The sequence below is a fragment of the Chlorocebus sabaeus genome, chromosome 8 (assembly GCF_047675955.1).
Source record: "Chlorocebus sabaeus isolate Y175 chromosome 8, mChlSab1.0.hap1, whole genome shotgun sequence".
Lineage (NCBI taxonomy): Eukaryota > Metazoa > Chordata > Mammalia > Primates > Cercopithecidae > Chlorocebus > Chlorocebus sabaeus.
Window position 1 is genome coordinate 100,154,225 of NC_132911.1, and position 17,442 is coordinate 100,171,666.

General features: G+C 41.0%; 1 long non-coding RNA gene across 2 annotated transcripts; it reads right to left on the reverse strand.

Moving 5' to 3' along the window:
* Positions 1-998: 998 nt before the first annotated feature.
* On the reverse strand, positions 999-16,544 carry LOC119624796 (uncharacterized). Of its 2 annotated transcripts, none has more exons than XR_005240855.2 (3): positions 16,211-16,544; positions 15,067-15,145; positions 999-1,670 (listed from the first exon to the last, which is right to left on the reverse strand). It is a non-coding gene; the product is annotated as an uncharacterized lncRNA (long non-coding RNA). The 2 variants fall into 2 exon arrangements; XR_005240856.2 differs by lacking the exon at positions 16,211-16,544 and adding an exon at positions 15,478-15,743.
* Between the last annotated feature and the right edge of the window lie 898 nt (positions 16,545-17,442).

Genomic DNA, 17,442 nt, shown 5'->3' on the forward strand with positions numbered 1-17,442 from the left:
TTACTTCTGTGTTTTTTCGACCTCCAACCCATTCTCCATCTTTGCTCTTGCTTTCATCTTTGAAATTCCTTGTGTTGTTTGTTTGTTTGTTTGTTTTGGAGACAGTCTTGCTGTGTTGCCCGGGCTGGAGTGCAGTGACATGATCTCGGCTGACTGCAACTTCCGTCTCCCAGGTACAAGCAATTCCCAAGCCTCAGCCACCCAAGTAGTTGGGATTACAGGCGCATGCTACCAAGCTTGGCTAATTTTTTCATTATTGTATTTTTAGTAGAGATAGAGTTTCGCCATGTTGCTCAGGCTGGTCTCGAACTCCTGAGCCCAGGCAATCTGCCCGCCTGGGTCTCCCAAAGTGCTAGGATTACAGGTGTCAGCCACTGCGCCCGGCCAAAATTCCCTGTTTTAACCAAATCACTTCCATTTCTCTACAAAAGTTTCAGGAAGGGTCTGCTTGATCTGATACCAGTGAAACAGACTCCTGGCTGCTTGGGGGCAGGGACTGAGGTCTTAAAATAATTGCTTTGAGAGGTCTTGGGAGAGATCTTGTGTGAATTGTCATGGGTTTCCCAGTGGAGAGGCAGCCATCTGCAGAGCTTTGTGCCTGAAGAACTACCTCCCCTTTACACCCTGTTCGTTTCTCCTGTGTCCATTCCCTCAAGTAGACTAGCCCAGGATGGGCACACAGGAGCACTCATATGTACTTGCTGAATTGAACTAATTTGAATATTATTGTTTCAGCCAGCCTATTGCTTTATAATTTGTTTGTAATCTTATCTGAATTTCTGGGACTTTTCTTCTTGCTGAAAAGTCTGCTCCTTCTTACTTCAATGTTAGAAGACTCTTCCCTCTCCATACTTTGCTATGCTCAGCCTTGGACTTATAGAAGGCAGGAGTTCTGGGGGTTCCTTGGCCACTCAGATCCCCTGGCTACTGAGTGTGCACCAAGATGATCCCGCTAGGCTCTCAGGGCACTCCTTAGTCTGGATTGTGACAGCCTTGGGGTCATGAATTGAACTGTCTTTGTTAATTTTTTGGTACGGGATGGGGAGAGGCAGGCATAACACTCCCGTCTGCCCATCCAGGGATGGAACAATATTTATTTAGTAAATGATTGTTAATATTTGGTTAGATGTGAAATCCTGAGGAAGTAATTTCAAGAACACAAACCAACACCCAACCCTCAGACTTCCTAAATCTAGTCTGTCACCACCCCCAGCCCTCACTACATATCGGAATGCCAAAGACTGAATTCTTTACCTTCCTTCATTCTCTTCCTCTCAGATCTGCTCCCTAAGCCCTCTTTAAGCCCCTTTATGTCACTACACAGCCCAGGCATCCACTCTCAGTACTATTTCTACCTGACTCCTCCCTCTTCTTTCTTCCAGTCCTAGGTTGTTTGTTCACACCTGTCATATCTCCATTTATAACAGCTATTAGGGAATTCCTCTTCAACCCCAGCCCTGTCTGCCTTTGAGGACTATCTGCTCATCTCTCCGCCATGACCTCTGGCCTTGGGTCCTCCTGCTTCATGTGTCAGGAACAATGGTGGTGGTATCAACAGTAAGAATTGCTTTGAAGAGAGTCTTCAAGGTGGCTTTGGAATGTTGTGAGGATGTGCTGGATGCTTGGTCAAAGGACAAGAGAACTTCAAAATGGAGACTTCTAGGAATCACCTGTGGAAGGGAATAGAAAAACACAATAGCAGATCACAAATTGCTCTTTGCCAAAGTTTTAGCTTCCATGATCCCCTATAAAAAAATCAAACCCTGATCCTCCAAAGTTGGCAGTGAAAGAAAAGAGCCTTTATGTGAATAAGGTGCCTGGATCTCATGGCCCCCAACTCTTGGGGGAGTAGCTACCTCTTTAATCTTCCTGCCCAAGCCCTGCCCATAATTCTTCTCTCTGTGTCCAGTCCATCCAGTGAAATCACGTTGGAGAACAGATACCTTTTAACTAGAACACTGGGATCCCCTGCTGTGTCACCTCAGCATTTCTGTCCATGTTTTGCCACTCAAAGCCCTTACCACCAAGATAAAAAATAGCTGTAATTGGTTTATCATCCTCAGATTGTATCTGTGTCATTCATCCTCTTATTCTAGATCACAGCTCAGTGACTGCCACAGGATAGATGCCCAATAATTGTTTGTTGAATGAATGAATAGATCGACTTTGCTTAAGGCTCCAGGATATCAGCAGAGAAAGCAGACCCAAAGTGCTACTTGTAAGTAATCTGGCTTCCAAAATGTAAAGTACTCATCTTGAGCTTGCGTTCCTCTCCAGGGCCTCCCTGCCTACCACCTGGCATATCTCCACATCAATCCCTTCCCAGCTGGTAGTATTCCAGCACAGCTAGACTTCTCAAGACAGACTGATGGGGTGAGAGAAAATTAGGAGATCCTTCTCATGGTGGTCTAAGGTCCATTCTCCAAGATTCCAAATTCCTATATCAAATACTATAACTTCCTTGGGTGATAAATTCTGGGAATGTCTACCTCGTTGTGGGCTTACTCTAGGTCAGAAAGACAAACAGCTCTCATCTCCCTTGCCAACTTTCATCAGTTTCTCCCTGAAATATTCTATTAAGAATTAGCCAGAAAGAGTAGGTGATCAATTAATAGAGTCTGCCATGGATGTGGGAGGGAGAAAAGACAGCATTTATGGAGTGTATTTCCTGTGGTCTCAGCAGAACAATCTGTCTTTATACAACAAAAGTGATCAATATTCACACTTAGAGGGATTATTTTGTACTTATCCTTTAAGGTTTCAGACGTCTTTTGACAGTCTCCACACCTTCTACTTGGCTATGGAGACTTGAAGAGGGGGAAATTTTAATAATTTGTATCAGTTCTGAAATGATTTCTTTTTTTTTTCCAAATACAACTGAAGCTGAAGGAAACAACTACAACAGGATGGTATTACTTAAGCCCAATTCAACCATTATTATTTTTTAAATTTTATAATTTTATTAAGTGTCTTCAATGGAATGCCGTGCTCTTTGTTAAGCATCCTCCCCAAGCTTGGCAATGGTGCATGGATAAACCAGGAAGAGCTTGGAAGCTCCCTCTCTGCCCTGCGCCACCAGGGTCTAAGACACATCTTCCAATAGGCCCCCAGTGAGGTCAGGCTCAGCATCTCCACCAGGACTCTTTCTATTAGAGCTCCTGGTGGGAAACCAAGAAAGGCAGCTGATCACTAGGTTACTTTCTTTTCAAGAAATCCCTCAGACCACCACTAGGGTAGTGGCTGATGGCAGCTGGGGAAGGCCTGAGTGAGTTTCAGTTGGTTCTGTGTTTGAACCAACATAGGAGTGCTCAGCACCAGGAGACAGAGGGCAATCTGACCCACTTTTCCTCACCAGTGCTGACCCTGCCTGCAGATTGGGAGGGGAAACACCAAATGCCACAAGGAGCTGAAACAAAAGGTGGGGGGATAGTAGGCAGAGTGGAGGGAGAGAGTCATTGACAGGAATGAGATGGGAGAGGTGGCAGAGACAGCATTTGGGTGTTGAAATTACCCTGTGAATTTTTTCTGGTACTTTCCCTTAACTCTGAGCCTGAACGTGTGCATGTGACATGTCTAAAACTGTGACTTGTTTAAAGCAATTGTTTGAAAACCGTCAGAACCAGAAGCTGATAGAAATAGGCTTCTAACTTAAATATCTAAAGGGAGGATTTCTTCCTAACCTCAAGAATGTGACCAGCTCATCAAAAGCAAGCAAGCAAGCAAGCATCAATGCATCACCTTGCTCAGCGTGTCTCAGTTCAGCTTCCTACGCGATCTTCAGCTGTTTCTCAGATTTAAGAGTACTTAGTCTTTCTTAGGAGACAGCATAGCTTATTTGCAGGTAAAGGACAACACCCTGTTTGATAGTAAAAGATCGAATATCTAGAAAGTGTTTATTTTCCTACTGTTTAAATTTTTTTTTTCCAGAAGATAAACAGATACAAATCTCCATGGATGATTTGAGAAGTGCACAGGTGATAAATGGGGAAGAGAAAACCCATTCTGCCTCCTCAGTCATCCACTGATGTCTGAGAAAGAATAATATTGCTTTTTTCCCCTCTCTCTTGACCTTCCTGTGCAATAAATAATGATGACAATAGCAGCATATAATATTTACGGTGGCCATGTAATTTACTCTCCACACTGGGACTCTTTGAGATTGAAAGGGAGTGCTAATAATCATTACTCCAGGACAGTAGACTTAAATGGAGACATATGGTCATCCTAATAATGGTGGAAATTTACCATGGATTCTGGAGTCAGACCCAGATTTCAATCCCAGCTTCCCACACACTTACCCACCATGTAATTACAGACATGCTACTTCACCTCCAAGACCCCCATTTCATTCATTATGAAGATGTGTGGTCTGTCCTTCAAGTTTATAATATCTTGCAAGATCATTATGAGGATTAAATGAGATAGTTATGTAAAATCACCCAGCATAGCACAAGGCTGGCATTCCAAATATGTTCATATTCTTTGCTTTATAGCAAGATGCCAGGATTAGTGAATCAGTTTGTTTATCCTTTTCTTCAAGTACCCAAGAGTGAATTGTCAGGCATTTATTGAGTAAGACCAGTGGTTCTCAGTGGAAGCAGTATGACTCCATGGGAATGCTTTGGAAAATTGTGGAGGTGTATGTGGTTGTCACAGTGATTTGTGTATGTGGGGAGGGTACTACTGGCATTTAGCAAGAGTGCTGGGGTCGCTAGACATCCTGCAATATCCAGAAAAGTTTTGCACAATGAAGGATTCTCCCTCATCCCTCAAGGCCTACTAGTGCCCCATTTGATATTCCTGGAGGCAAAAAAAAAAAAAAAAAAAAATCTTTATAAGTATGTGAGCCTAGAGCCCAATTTGATTTTACATATAAATACAAAGCATTTGTTGCAGAGTTCTAATATGCACCAGATTTTCCCGTAACATGTCAGCTGCATAAAAAGGAAGATTGTGCCTTGTTCAGAATTTTACTAAGTGTTTTTCACTATTTCAGGAACTCTCATTACTAGTAAAAACAAAACAAAAAAAAACAAAAAAAAACACTGTTGGATAGTAATAGTAAAATAGGGAAGGATATGTTAGTCACGAATACAACAGGCCACTCTTATACTGCACTTAAGGCCTTCACATTCACATCATTCTCCTTATGAGTGAAAGCATTTGACTCATGTCTTCCAGTGTGACTATCCTAAGGGTTTACATAATGAAAATCATATTGTTTTATTGTAAATTCTTTTATTTCTCTTTTATAACAAGGCATTATATTTGTGGCAGAAACTGCTAGATGCTCACCAAAGTCCACGTTCCACTCTCTCTCCTGGTTTCCCAACTAGACTCTATTTCCCATCCACCCTTGCAGACAGGTGTGGTCATGTGCTTGAGTCCCAGCCAATGGCCCCTGAGCAGAAGTGGTACATGCCACTTCCAGGCCTGGCCCACGGAAATCTCCCAGGTGCACGCCTCCATATCTGTTTCAACTCCCTGCCCATTACTTATCTGCCCAGTCCTATCATGAGAGCTGGAAATAAACTTTTATTGTGTTTAAGTTATTAAATATATTAGGGTATATTTGTTTTAGCAATGAGGGGAACCCAACTAATACAATATGGGCTTTTTAAAAAACGTATTTGTGAATTTAATTTTAAGATCATAAAAAGGACATCATAAAATACTAGTTATAAAAGGGGTGTTAAGTCTGATGGTGTTGAGAACTGCTGGCCTAGACTATGGAAGGTGCTGTAAGGACTAGACAGAAGAAAAATGTGTGGTCTGTCCTTCAAGATTTTAGTATCACACGCACAACTACACAGGCACACACACACATGCGGAGTTCATTAGTTCAAGGCTGTGTATGATAAGAAACAAGCGAGTTGTGTAGACTGGATGGACTCCAAACTTTTCGTTTTGCAACCCCATTAGTTAAAAACATGTTGTGCAAGCACGTTCAATACATATTTCATAGAATTCAAGACACTATCAGTTGTACATTACATCATCACATATAGCATGAAGAAAGAAAAATATCCCTGCCAATCAAACTGTGACACAGGCTTTTGTATGTAGATTGTAAAATGTATTCCAATGTGAGAGATGTTAAAATGCGAAACAATGTGCGTCTCAGAACTGATAAAAAATGATCAATGATCATATGCTTCTAAATGAATATATTATGTCCTCTTAAAAGCATACACAAAAATGGGAGTTTTAAAAGGTTGAAATTTTATAAGCAAATGTTCAATACCTTCCTGTTGCACCCCAAAGGATCACTGCAGACACCTGACTCTGGAGGCCACTGGCATAGACAGAGGTCCCGTGTGGGTCCAGAAGAGTGAGGGGCTCTTAGCTGTCTGTGTGGCTCTGGGGAAGTGGAGAAGCATTCCAGAAGAATCCAGTATTCCAAAATTATCCAGCTTCTGGAATACCAGAAGAATCCACCTCCAGCTTTCACACTGTATTTCTTTAGTGCCTTCCTCTCAGCAACCTGTCCTCTCACAAGAAAAAGATGTTGGTTACCTCTGTTGGGGGTAATTGCATTTTAATTGGAGTCTTCAGTCCTTTAACTGAAAGAGATTAATCTTCAAAGGAGAAATTGCGACCGTCAGTCGGGGAGCTATCTTGAGCCAGGCACTTGTGACTTCTGTTACAGACACTGCACGTCTGACTTGTAAGATCAGCCTTAAGTGGCACCCACCCAAATCTTGTGTTGCTCTTTGTCTATGCTGACATTAAATACAGTGCCCAGCTGTCATCTGCTTACACTGTTCAAATTAGCTCCATTTACATGCCGTTATTTCCCTAAGTTGTTTATCTTTCTCCCAGAGAGTAGCTTCCTCGCCTGGCTACCCTACTTATGCCATTCCCCCTAACACTGAGGCTGAGAACCACAGTCACTTCTGGTCCCTTGGCTTCACTGTCGCCTAACATCACTCAGATGCTTTTCCTGTTTCTGTGTTTGGGCACTTCTGAGATGCTCGTCCACTTCCCCAGAGCCACACAGACAGCTAAGAGCTCCTCACTCTTCTGGACCCACACGGGACCTCTGTCTATGCCAGTGGCCTCCAGAGTCGGGTGTCTGCAGTGGTCCTTTGGGGTGCAACAGGAAGGTATTGAACGTTTGCTTATAAAATTTCAACCTTTTAAAACTCCCATTTTTGTGTGTGCTTTTAAAAGGACATAATATATCCGTTTAGAAGTATATGATCATTTTTTAACAGTTCTGAGACACACATTGTTTCTCATTTTAACATCTCTCATATTGAGATGCATTTTACAATCAGCACCTACAGAAAGCCTATGTCACAATTTGGCAGGGATATTTTTCTTTCTTCATGCTATATAACATAATGATGTAATGCACAATTGATAGTGTCTTGAATTCTATGAAATATGTATTGAACGTGCTTGCACAACATGTTTTTAACTAAGGGGGTTGCAAAACGAAAAGTTTGGAGTCCATCCAGTCTACACAACTCACTTGTTTCTTACCACACACAGCCTTGAATTAATGAGCTCTGCGTGCATGTGCCTGTGTAGTTGTGCGTGTGATTTTATAAACTAGAAGGACAGACCATGCATTATTCTTCTGTCTAGTCCTTACAGCACCCTCTGTAGTGCTGTAAGGACTGTAAGCACCTTCCATAGCACCTTCCATCTGGGAACCCCAAGAGGAGAAAAGACTGGGCAATCAGGAGTGGTAGGCAGGCACTGGGATTGCTAAAGTGGCCTTTAGGTTCATAACCTGCATAAAGAGTCTGGAATTGAATTATCCACTGAATTCTCTCCCTCCTTTCTCTTTCCATCTCTCTCTGTATTTCCTTCTCTCTCTCACTCACACACACACACTCTCATGCTCTCTCTCTAAAAATATCTATACACATACATACACATATGTGAGTGTAGGTGTGTGTTTTCTCACAAGGTGATTTTTAGCAAGAGAAAAGTTCTAAAAAACTCAGAAATAACCATTTTTAGTATTTCCTAAGATTAAAAGTAAGGAAAGAAATTTAAGGGGAAAAGACCAAGAGATTTGAATAGATAATTTTAAAAATCTGTAAAAAAGGGAAAACGTCACCAAAATTAAGATTAAAAGGCAAACTGAAAAAAAGTTTGCAGTGAATGTAAAAATGAGCTGCTATCTTTTCTTTATAAAGAGCTGAAGTAACTCAATAAGAAAAATGCAAAGAACCCTAAACACAGACATACAAGGATATTTACAGACAATTCATAAAAGAGGCACCGTAACTAGTCAATGATCACAAAGCCCATGGGGAAAGGGGCCATGTGTATGTGTCCACCATTAGAGACCTAATACCTGGGTCAGTGCCTGGTTTACCTGTTAAGTAAATACAGTCATGTATTTACAATGAAAATGTTTTCTTTGGGCAATTTTGTCATTGTGTGAACAGTATAGGGTATGCATATACAAACCTAGATGGTATTGCCTACTCCACACCTAGGCTATATGGTATGGTTTTATCACTCTTAGGCCACAAACCTGTACAGCATGTTACTCTACTGAATACTGTAGGCAATTATGACACAATGGTAAGTATTTGTGTATCCAAACATATTCAAACAGAAAACAGTAAAAATACAATATAAAATGTTAAAAAATGGCACACCCTGTCCTGTTTAGGTCGCTTACCATAAATGGAGCTTGCAGGACTGGAAGTTACTCAGGGTGAGTCAATGAGTGAGTGGTGAGTGAATGTGAAAGCTTAGGATACAACTGTACACCTTATAAACACTGTACACTTAGACAGCACTACATTTACAGAAAATATTTTTCTTTCTTCAATACTAAATTAACCTTAGCTTACTGTAACATTTTTACTTTATAAACTTCTTAATTTTTTTAAATGTTTTGATTATTTTGTAGATATTTGGCTTAAACACACATTGTACAGCTGTGCAAAAATATTTCTTTTTAATATCCTTATTCTGTAAGCTTTTTTCTACTTTCACAGTTTTTTATTTTTCACTTTTTAAACATTTTTGTTAAAAACTAAGACACAAACACACATATTAGCCTAGGCCTACACAATGTCAGGATCATCAGTATCACTGTCTTCTGCTTCTCCAGTTTGTCCCACTGGAAGGACTGAAGGGGTAATAACACGCATGGAGCTGTCATCTATGAAAACAATACCTTCTTTTAAAGCACCTCCTGAAGGGCCTGCCTGGGACTGTTCTTGAGGAGGTGTCACTCTTTTCAGAAAAGAAAAGAAAGCTTGGTTTATTTCTTTGTTTCGTCATAGATTTGCTTTTAAGTAGATAATGTATCATGAACACTCCTCTCTACCAATGAAAACCTTTCAGTGTTAGGGTCCATGGTTTCAAACTTTCTGAGTTGCTGAGGTCTACAAAGGCTTCTGCCAAACCCTTAACAGTGAATTTTCTCAGGGTTTTGTCTTTTTCTTCTGCAGTTTCCTTTTCTCTTGACTCTTCTTTAAGCTTTTGAGTTCCTGTTCCAGCTCTCACAACTCTGTCAGTTCCTCAGGACTCACATCTAGAGGCTCCTCAATGTTATCCTCATCCACACTGAGGTTAAAGTTGTTTGCTCCCTTATAATCATATGGGACCACCACCACATATCCAATTCATCATTGCCGCATAACTGTATTTGTTGAATGATTGATTAAATGGATGAATTAATTAATTAATTAAAAAGTCTACCTTGAGGTAATCAAAGGAATAAAAACTAAATATTTTTGCCCATCACTATAGCAAAGCTTTTTTTTAAAGCAGTAATATGCAATTAGCATAGTAAATGCATGTGGTGAAAAGGACTTTCTCATGCAAATTGATGGGCATGTGAATTGTTGTGAAAAGCAATTGGTCAATAACATGAAAGTGCTCACCTACTTCTGGTGCATGGATGGACCACGCTTTCCCACCCAATCCCACCGCCTTGAAGGCAGACAGGGCCGTGTAATACGGGGTACGAGTGAGTATTTAGGAACCTTCCCATAAAGATGTAATAAGAGAGCAGGCTTGGTTGAGACGGTGGAACCTAAGCACTGAAAGGTCTGGACTGCTAAGTCCCCATACGAGGGCAGCAGCTTCAGAGAGTAACCTGAGCCCAAAAACGAATTCCCATGACTAAGAAGTAAATTTTTATTTTTGTTAGGTCATTGAGATAATAGAGCCACAGCTCACCTAGCTCATTCTGATTAACATACTTATTTAATTCTTGTAATGTCTATCAATTGAGCTATGCACCTATTATAAAACAGATCCAGAAATTCCATTTATGAGGAATAAGAGAATACTCCTAAATATGGAAAAATATATTTACACATGAAGATGCTCCTTGTAAGGTTATTTTAAAACCAGCATTCCCATAATAGAATAGTTAGCTGCTAAAGAAAAACATACCACATGTGCTTAGTAGATATTTATAAAGAAGATGTAATAACGTGGGAAAATGTTTATGACTGCCATCCTCATAGACTTTCTATTCATATAGAATAAGATTGAAGAAAAATCACCAAAAATGTTAAAAATTGGTTTTGTTGGGTAGTGTGAATATAAGCAATTTCTTCTCCTTCTTTCTGCAGCTTAAAGTTTTCCAAATATTTAAAAATAAATGTATATCAATTTTTATAAAGAAAAACAATGCTGCTCTTTCAATTACTCAAGTTTTAAAATTAATAACAAATAGGTTATTTTATTATCTCCTTGGTAAGATTTTTCTTAATCCCGGAAACAGATCTTTCCCTAGTTGCTCCGAAATCCAGGTGGTGGACAATCTTTACATTTTATATTTTTTGCTACTTTTGTTTATATACATGCAGAAAAGGCAAATTTTAAGAAAAGATGTTTGTGAGTTCATCTCATTTAAAAGCACAATAGGCGACCTATTGATTTTTAAAATAGAGAGGCTCTGACCTTGACCAAGGCCTTCCCGCTCTTTGGAGCCCATTGTCCTTCTCTGATCCTTGAGAGACTGAGTCTGGTGATCCCTAAGGCTCTCTTCCAGATCTTCTACTCTGTAATTCCATGTTGAAATGGAGTAAGATGTTCACAATTTGGTATTGTCAGAAGTGTAATTCAACCAGACATTGGAAAACATTTATCTCATTAATCTTTGTGAACAGGTATCTATGGAAACAACTTACATTTGTATTCAAGGGAGATAATCATTTATGAATTTATCCTTATACAATCATCACAAAGGTAAGTTGTGCCCAGGATAGCTTCTTGCAGTATGTTCAACAGGACACAGTTTTACACCATTTTTAGTAGAATCAAGTAGAAATCACTCTGACAAACTGAGATACCACCAGAGATTCAGAAACTGGAGAGTCTAGCTTGAAAATATATCATAGGGATCATGAGAGTCACAGTGCTCAGTAGACACAATTTTAGAAAAGATGAGAAAAAGACACTGAAATGATGGAAGACCCAAGTAATCATGGAAAGCAGAAGAAAACGGATTAGATACAGAGAGCATCATTTTTCATTCAACCTGGGTCAGTTTTATCCAATAATTCTGGAATGACCACCTTGTTACCTAACTAGCTGCTCCTCGTCTCTGGGCTGAGCTTCTACACATAGACAATTAGGGCCCTTGACCAGATAGCATCTAAAATCCCTGCAAGTTCTGATAATATGATTGGGCTAGTGTTTGTTTTTGCTATCATTTGATGTCCTTCAGCACTGATTTATAAGAACAAAATAGAAAACTCAGGTTACGTGCAAGGAGACACTTCCATGTCTTGATAATGTCTGATAAGCAGAACTGGTGTCTTCTAGCTCACTGTTCTTTACTTCTCTCTAGCTTTATTGTTCAGATCTCTCTGGCTACCTGCAACAGAAGCTCAGCATGACCTGGCTCAAATCAAAAGGAGAAGCCTTGGTTCCTATAACCAAGTTGCTGGAAGGGCATAGGTTTAGGTGGCCAAAAGACAATGGATGTAGGGTCTCGAACACTGTTAGGACTCTCCGTGCTCTTTGGGTTTCAGGGTTCAAATCAGGTTCATCATGTTAGTGGAGTCATGGATGTGGGCAGCTCTGGGCTCTCATTCCTGGGGAAGTTAGCATTCTGCCTTAAGTTCATCTTTTATAATTCACAGGTAAGGACACTGGTGGCACAGCTTAGGTCACAATCCTAACACCTGAGCCAATCATCATGCTCAGAGGTGAGAGATATGATGATTTGCCAACCTGGCCACATGTTCAGTCTTTTTAATCAAGAGGATTTGGGTCATACTGGAAGCAATAGAGACGTCCATACTGAGAGGGAAACAGAACAGCAGCTGTATTTGTTTTCTATTGCTGTGTCTCAAGTTGCCACAAACTTAGAGGCTTAAAACAATGCTCACCTATTAGTTCACAGTGCCATAGGTCAGAAGCCTGTGCACAGTGTGGCTGTGTTCTCTACTCAGGATCTCACAAGGCTAAAAAGCGTTGGCAAAGTTGTTGTTTTTTTTTCTCATCGGGAGTTCAGGGTCATCTTCCAAGTTCATGTGGTCATGGCAGCATTCACTTCCTTGAGGTTGTAGGACTGAGGCCCTCATTTCTTTGTTGGCTATCAGCTAGCGGGCTGCTCTCAGCTCCTAAAGGCCCCTAATATTCCTCTTCAAATCCAGCTATGGAGAATCCCCCCCACCCCCTAGTGTCAAATGTATCTCACACTTCAAATCTCTTTCATCAGCAGGAGCCCAGTCCTTTTTAAGGGCTTGGCTGATTAGATCAGCACCTGCTGCTCCCCAGATAATCTTCCCACCTTAAGGTCACTTGATTTGGCACCTTAACTACATCTGCAAAATCTCTTCATGGTACCCAGCTTAGAGTCTGATTAAATAACTGGGAGAATGTGTACACCAGGGAAGAAGAGAGTGGGAATGTTGGAGATCATCTTAGAATTCTGCCTAACTTGCCATATGAACTTAGGAAGTTTGAATCTGAGTTTGATCTTTTGAGATATGTCTCGAAAACATCCAAAGACTAAATCTACCTAAATCTTGAGCAACTAATTCACTTATTAAACTGGTTGCTTGACTCATGTAATCAATATAATGTAATAAAATACATTTTTAAAAGTCATATGATTGCCTTAACTTTAGGAAGATAGAATATGAATTTAAAATAGACCTTACTTAGGTAAAAGCACGTTTTAAGCACTTTCTCCATGTTCCTTTTCAGATGAGGAGTTGTTTGATTCCATAAACTCAATTAGGCCCTTCTGTTATACGTCCTCATGGAACTCTGTTCTATGACTCTTGAGACACTCCTAATTACTTACTCAGCACTATTACCACTATCCTGTATCCTGACAATGCAGAATCTGCATTTCCTGTTCCATGCAGCATGCCTAGTACATGGCATAGAGGATGGCACATAAAATAAATATTCACAGAATAAAAAAGGACAAATGCCAGGCCACACTTTTGTCATTTATGTACTCCCTGTGCTTAGGGCAGTACCAGAACATAGTAGATGTTCAATTTGAAGTGGGAGGAAGTCATGGAAGGAGGGAAGAAGAGAGGAAGGCAGAATACAGTGCTAGGCCCCTTTAAAAGAAAGCAGCTAACTCTGCTTCCTGCTGTGTTGACTCGATTGACCTGTACAAACAGTTCTTAGCATTTTACTTCCAAGAACAATCGTATAAGGTGATTTAATTATTTCCCAGTGGTTGCTGGGACTCTTGAAGCCCATGCAGGACAATGGGTAAAAGGGTCCCCATATCAAAATTGGCATTGGGTATACCCAGAGGGTGTTTATCTGGCCGGGCTCCATGACACTGGTCACCCGAGGCTGTTCTCTTTGTTTGTTCTATCTTGAACACAGTCACATGCCCACTTCAGGTCTCTGTACAGGCAAAATGTGTCTGGAGTCAACTACTTAGCAGAGCAAATACACTCATCCCCAGGCCTGTATTAGACTTTAACTGCAGACAGGCCGAACTCACAGAACCTGTACTGCCTATACAAAAGGAGACCCTTACCACGTCTGGGGGGGAAGTCAATATCACTTATAATATGTTAACTATCTCACTAACCCTGGAGGTGATCTGGAGATGGAGAAGGGCTCAAGTGATTAAATATCTCTGAAAAAAGACATAATCTGGGTCCAAAATGTCAGTAATAATGTACCAACAGACCATCTTCTTAGAAGGAAATTTGGGAAATACCTTCCAGGGAGGTTGTCCATGACATAGTGTTGGTCTTCCCTGCCAGCCCCTCCCCAGCTTCCTCCTTCCCCTACCCTGGCCTCACACACAGCTGCAACTCTCACTTCTCTTTTAAACTATAAGCGAAAGTCTGATGATGGTCGCACACACGTCCTCCTTCCTAAGTGCTGCATTATGTCCTGCCTTTTTTTTTTTTTTTTTTTTTTTTTTTTGCTCTGATGCATCACTAGTTGCAGGACGAAGCTATTCACAGACTCTGGATCAAGGTCATGGGGGGAGACCATTGGGAAGAACATGATTTTTAAAGCTAGTTTTACCTCAACACTGCTCAATCCCAGACCACTCTTCCCCAGTCACTGGCTTACTGCTATCGGCTGAATGTTTATGTCCTCTGAAAAATCGTATGTTGAGGCCCTAACTCCCAGTGTAATGGTATCTAGAAGTAAAGCCTTTGGGAGTATTAGGTTTAGATGAGGTCGTGAGGGTGAGAATTCTCATGAGAGAAACAGTTCCCTTATAAGAAGAGGAAAATAGGCCGGGCACGGTGGTTCACGTCTGTAATCCCAGCACTTTGGGAAGCTGAGGTGGGCAGATCACCTGAGGTCAGGAGTTTGAGACCAGCCTGGCCAACATGGTGAAACCCTGTCTCTACTAAAAATACAAAAATTAGCTGGGCTTGGAGGTGGGTGCCTGTAGTCCCAGCTACTGGGGAGGCTGAGGCAGGAGAATTGCTTGAATCGGGAGGCAGAGGTTGCAGTGAGCCAAGATCATGCCACTGCACTCCAGCATGGGTAAGAGTGAGACTCTGTCTCAAAAAAATAAGTACATAAAAAATAAAAAGAGGAAAATAGATCTTCTCTCTCTCTCTCTCTCTCTCTCTCTCTCTCTCTCTCATCAGTGCACTCACCCTGTAAGTGGCCACTTACAGGTACAAGCCAGGAAGAGGGTCCTCACCAGGAAATGTAATCCACTGGCACTTTGACCCTGGACTTTCGGCCTCCAGAACTGTGAGAAATAAATTGTTATTTAAGCCACCTGGTCTGTGGTATTTTGTTACAGCAGCCTGAGCCGACTAAGACACTTACTGCAATTAATTATTTATATGATGACAGATTCCCACATTTCTATTGCAGCTCTCTCAGAATTCATCTTATTTGGTTTGACCCCTCACGGTGCCTAACCACCGGTACTTATGTGTATAAATCGTTGCTAAATGTTTCTCAAACTTTCACTTTTGTCCTAAGGAGCTTGGTCTTGATCACTCATGCAGTGGGAGCTGCTGGGAGTTTCTGAATGTAAAGTGGTATTAGCTGTGTTTTCTCAAGCAAATGACTTACCTTTGGAGCCTCAGGTTTCTGGTAAGAGAAATTAGGTTGCACAAGGGTAGAAAGACGAGAAAGTTTTTTGAACAGCGTAACTCATTGCGTAAATGTAAAATATCCTTAAGAGCTCACATTTGCCCCTTGCATTCCTCAAAATGGCAGAGCATCTGCTAAAAGACCAATCTGTGAAGCACTAACTTGACTTCTGCTTATTTAAGCTGGACTAACTTTGTGACTAATTCTCTCTCTGTGCTGTGGCTGCCTAAGCAGGGAAAATATCCAAATGTGGAGAGGTTGAACTCCCTTATTATGGGGAAAATATCCCAGCATGCCTTTCCACTTTACTTCTAGGGCAAAAGTGAGGAAGATTCCTTTCTAAATAGCAAAAATTCACTTTGCTATACAAGAACTACTGAGGGGATAAAACCTTGACTTCAAACTTGTCAAATATGTTTCACAGCTCCAAAGGCTAAACACACACAGAGACACGTACGCAGACACACACACAGACACACGCACACATAGTCATGCCAATTGCCGCCATTTTATCCTTAGAATGACTTAGTTATAAAGACCACAATACACTAAACACTTCCTATAAAATGTCCTAGCCAGGGACTATGTGATAAAGATTTCCATATATGGGCGTGTGACTAAAGGCTGAGAGAAAATATGGCAGAGACTGCTGGCTACAAATCTTGGATAATTCCCTGAGAAGGAAAAGGAAAAAAAATGAAGGATAACAAACCTGCCGCATGCAGGAAATGCCTGGCTAACATAACGGCCGAGCATATTCGTGTGGGAAAATGCACAGGCTCACAAGCACCGGCTTTCAGGGGAAAGATGTCTTTAAAATGCTCTCTCCCCATTTTTACACTTTCAGATTCCTAAGAGCTTCTGCGGGGACTTCTGAAAACGACGTTGGCACTTTAGGCCAGGACTTTTTGAACAGTTTTTTTTCAAGGGCTTAGCTCCATGTTCTTTGCAAACTGCTAAATCCTTCAACCTCTAAATTTTGTTTCAAAGTCATAAATTTCTCTCCAGGCTTCTTGGTTTTCAGAAACCAGCACAGCATGTTTCATTTGTGAACAACTGGAAGAAAGCAATTTTACTGCCAAACTTTAAAAAAAATGGCAAGTTTCATTGGCTTTTAATTTTACATAAAGGTACACCCTGCCTGCCAGATGTGGGTAAGTGCAATAGAATTAAAGTTGTTTAATCCTCAGCATTGCACAGGTTTTCTAGTCTAAAAATATCTCACCAGGCTAAAACACTGGTCTGTATGAACATCATATAAATTAGAAGAGCTGAACGTAACAGTCCTTGGTTAGCTTAGAAATTCAGTGACAGAAGCACATTTGGGGTGTTATCTACTTGCAAGTCTACTGGTCCTCACTCCAAGTTCCTTTCTGCTATCTTCAGCCCCTACACACAGTCAGGGACATTGATGTTGTGGGGTCAGGTGGGCCACCTAGATTACAGGACAGTCCTGCCTTTACATAGGTGTGTGTTTTGGGGCAAGTCACTCGTCTTCACTGAGCCTCAGGTCCTCACCTGAAAGGTAAGGATAACAGGAAGCCTCTCTGAAAGATGGGTCAAGTTGAAATAATATGACAAGTGTAAACATTGATCACCATGTCTGGCACTTCTTAAGCTCTCATTAAATAACACCTGTTCTTATTGGGTTCATCCATCTCTGCTTGAGCGCTACTATAGAGGACAAATTGATCAGTGGGCACCACTGAGCTTTTGGTATTTCTGATACAAACCAATTCTGTAAGGGTCATTACATTGAAAATGTTAAAGCCAAAATAGATTTCTTCTGAATAACTTAATATGTACATTCTGAATAACTTTGAAATCACCCACAGTCTCAGTAATTGGCTGCATATTATTTTTAATATATCAGTTGGTAGCCTGCAACAATCCTCCTTGACAAGTCCTAGGTTGAGTGTCAGAATCTCCCCCAGGGTAGGATGT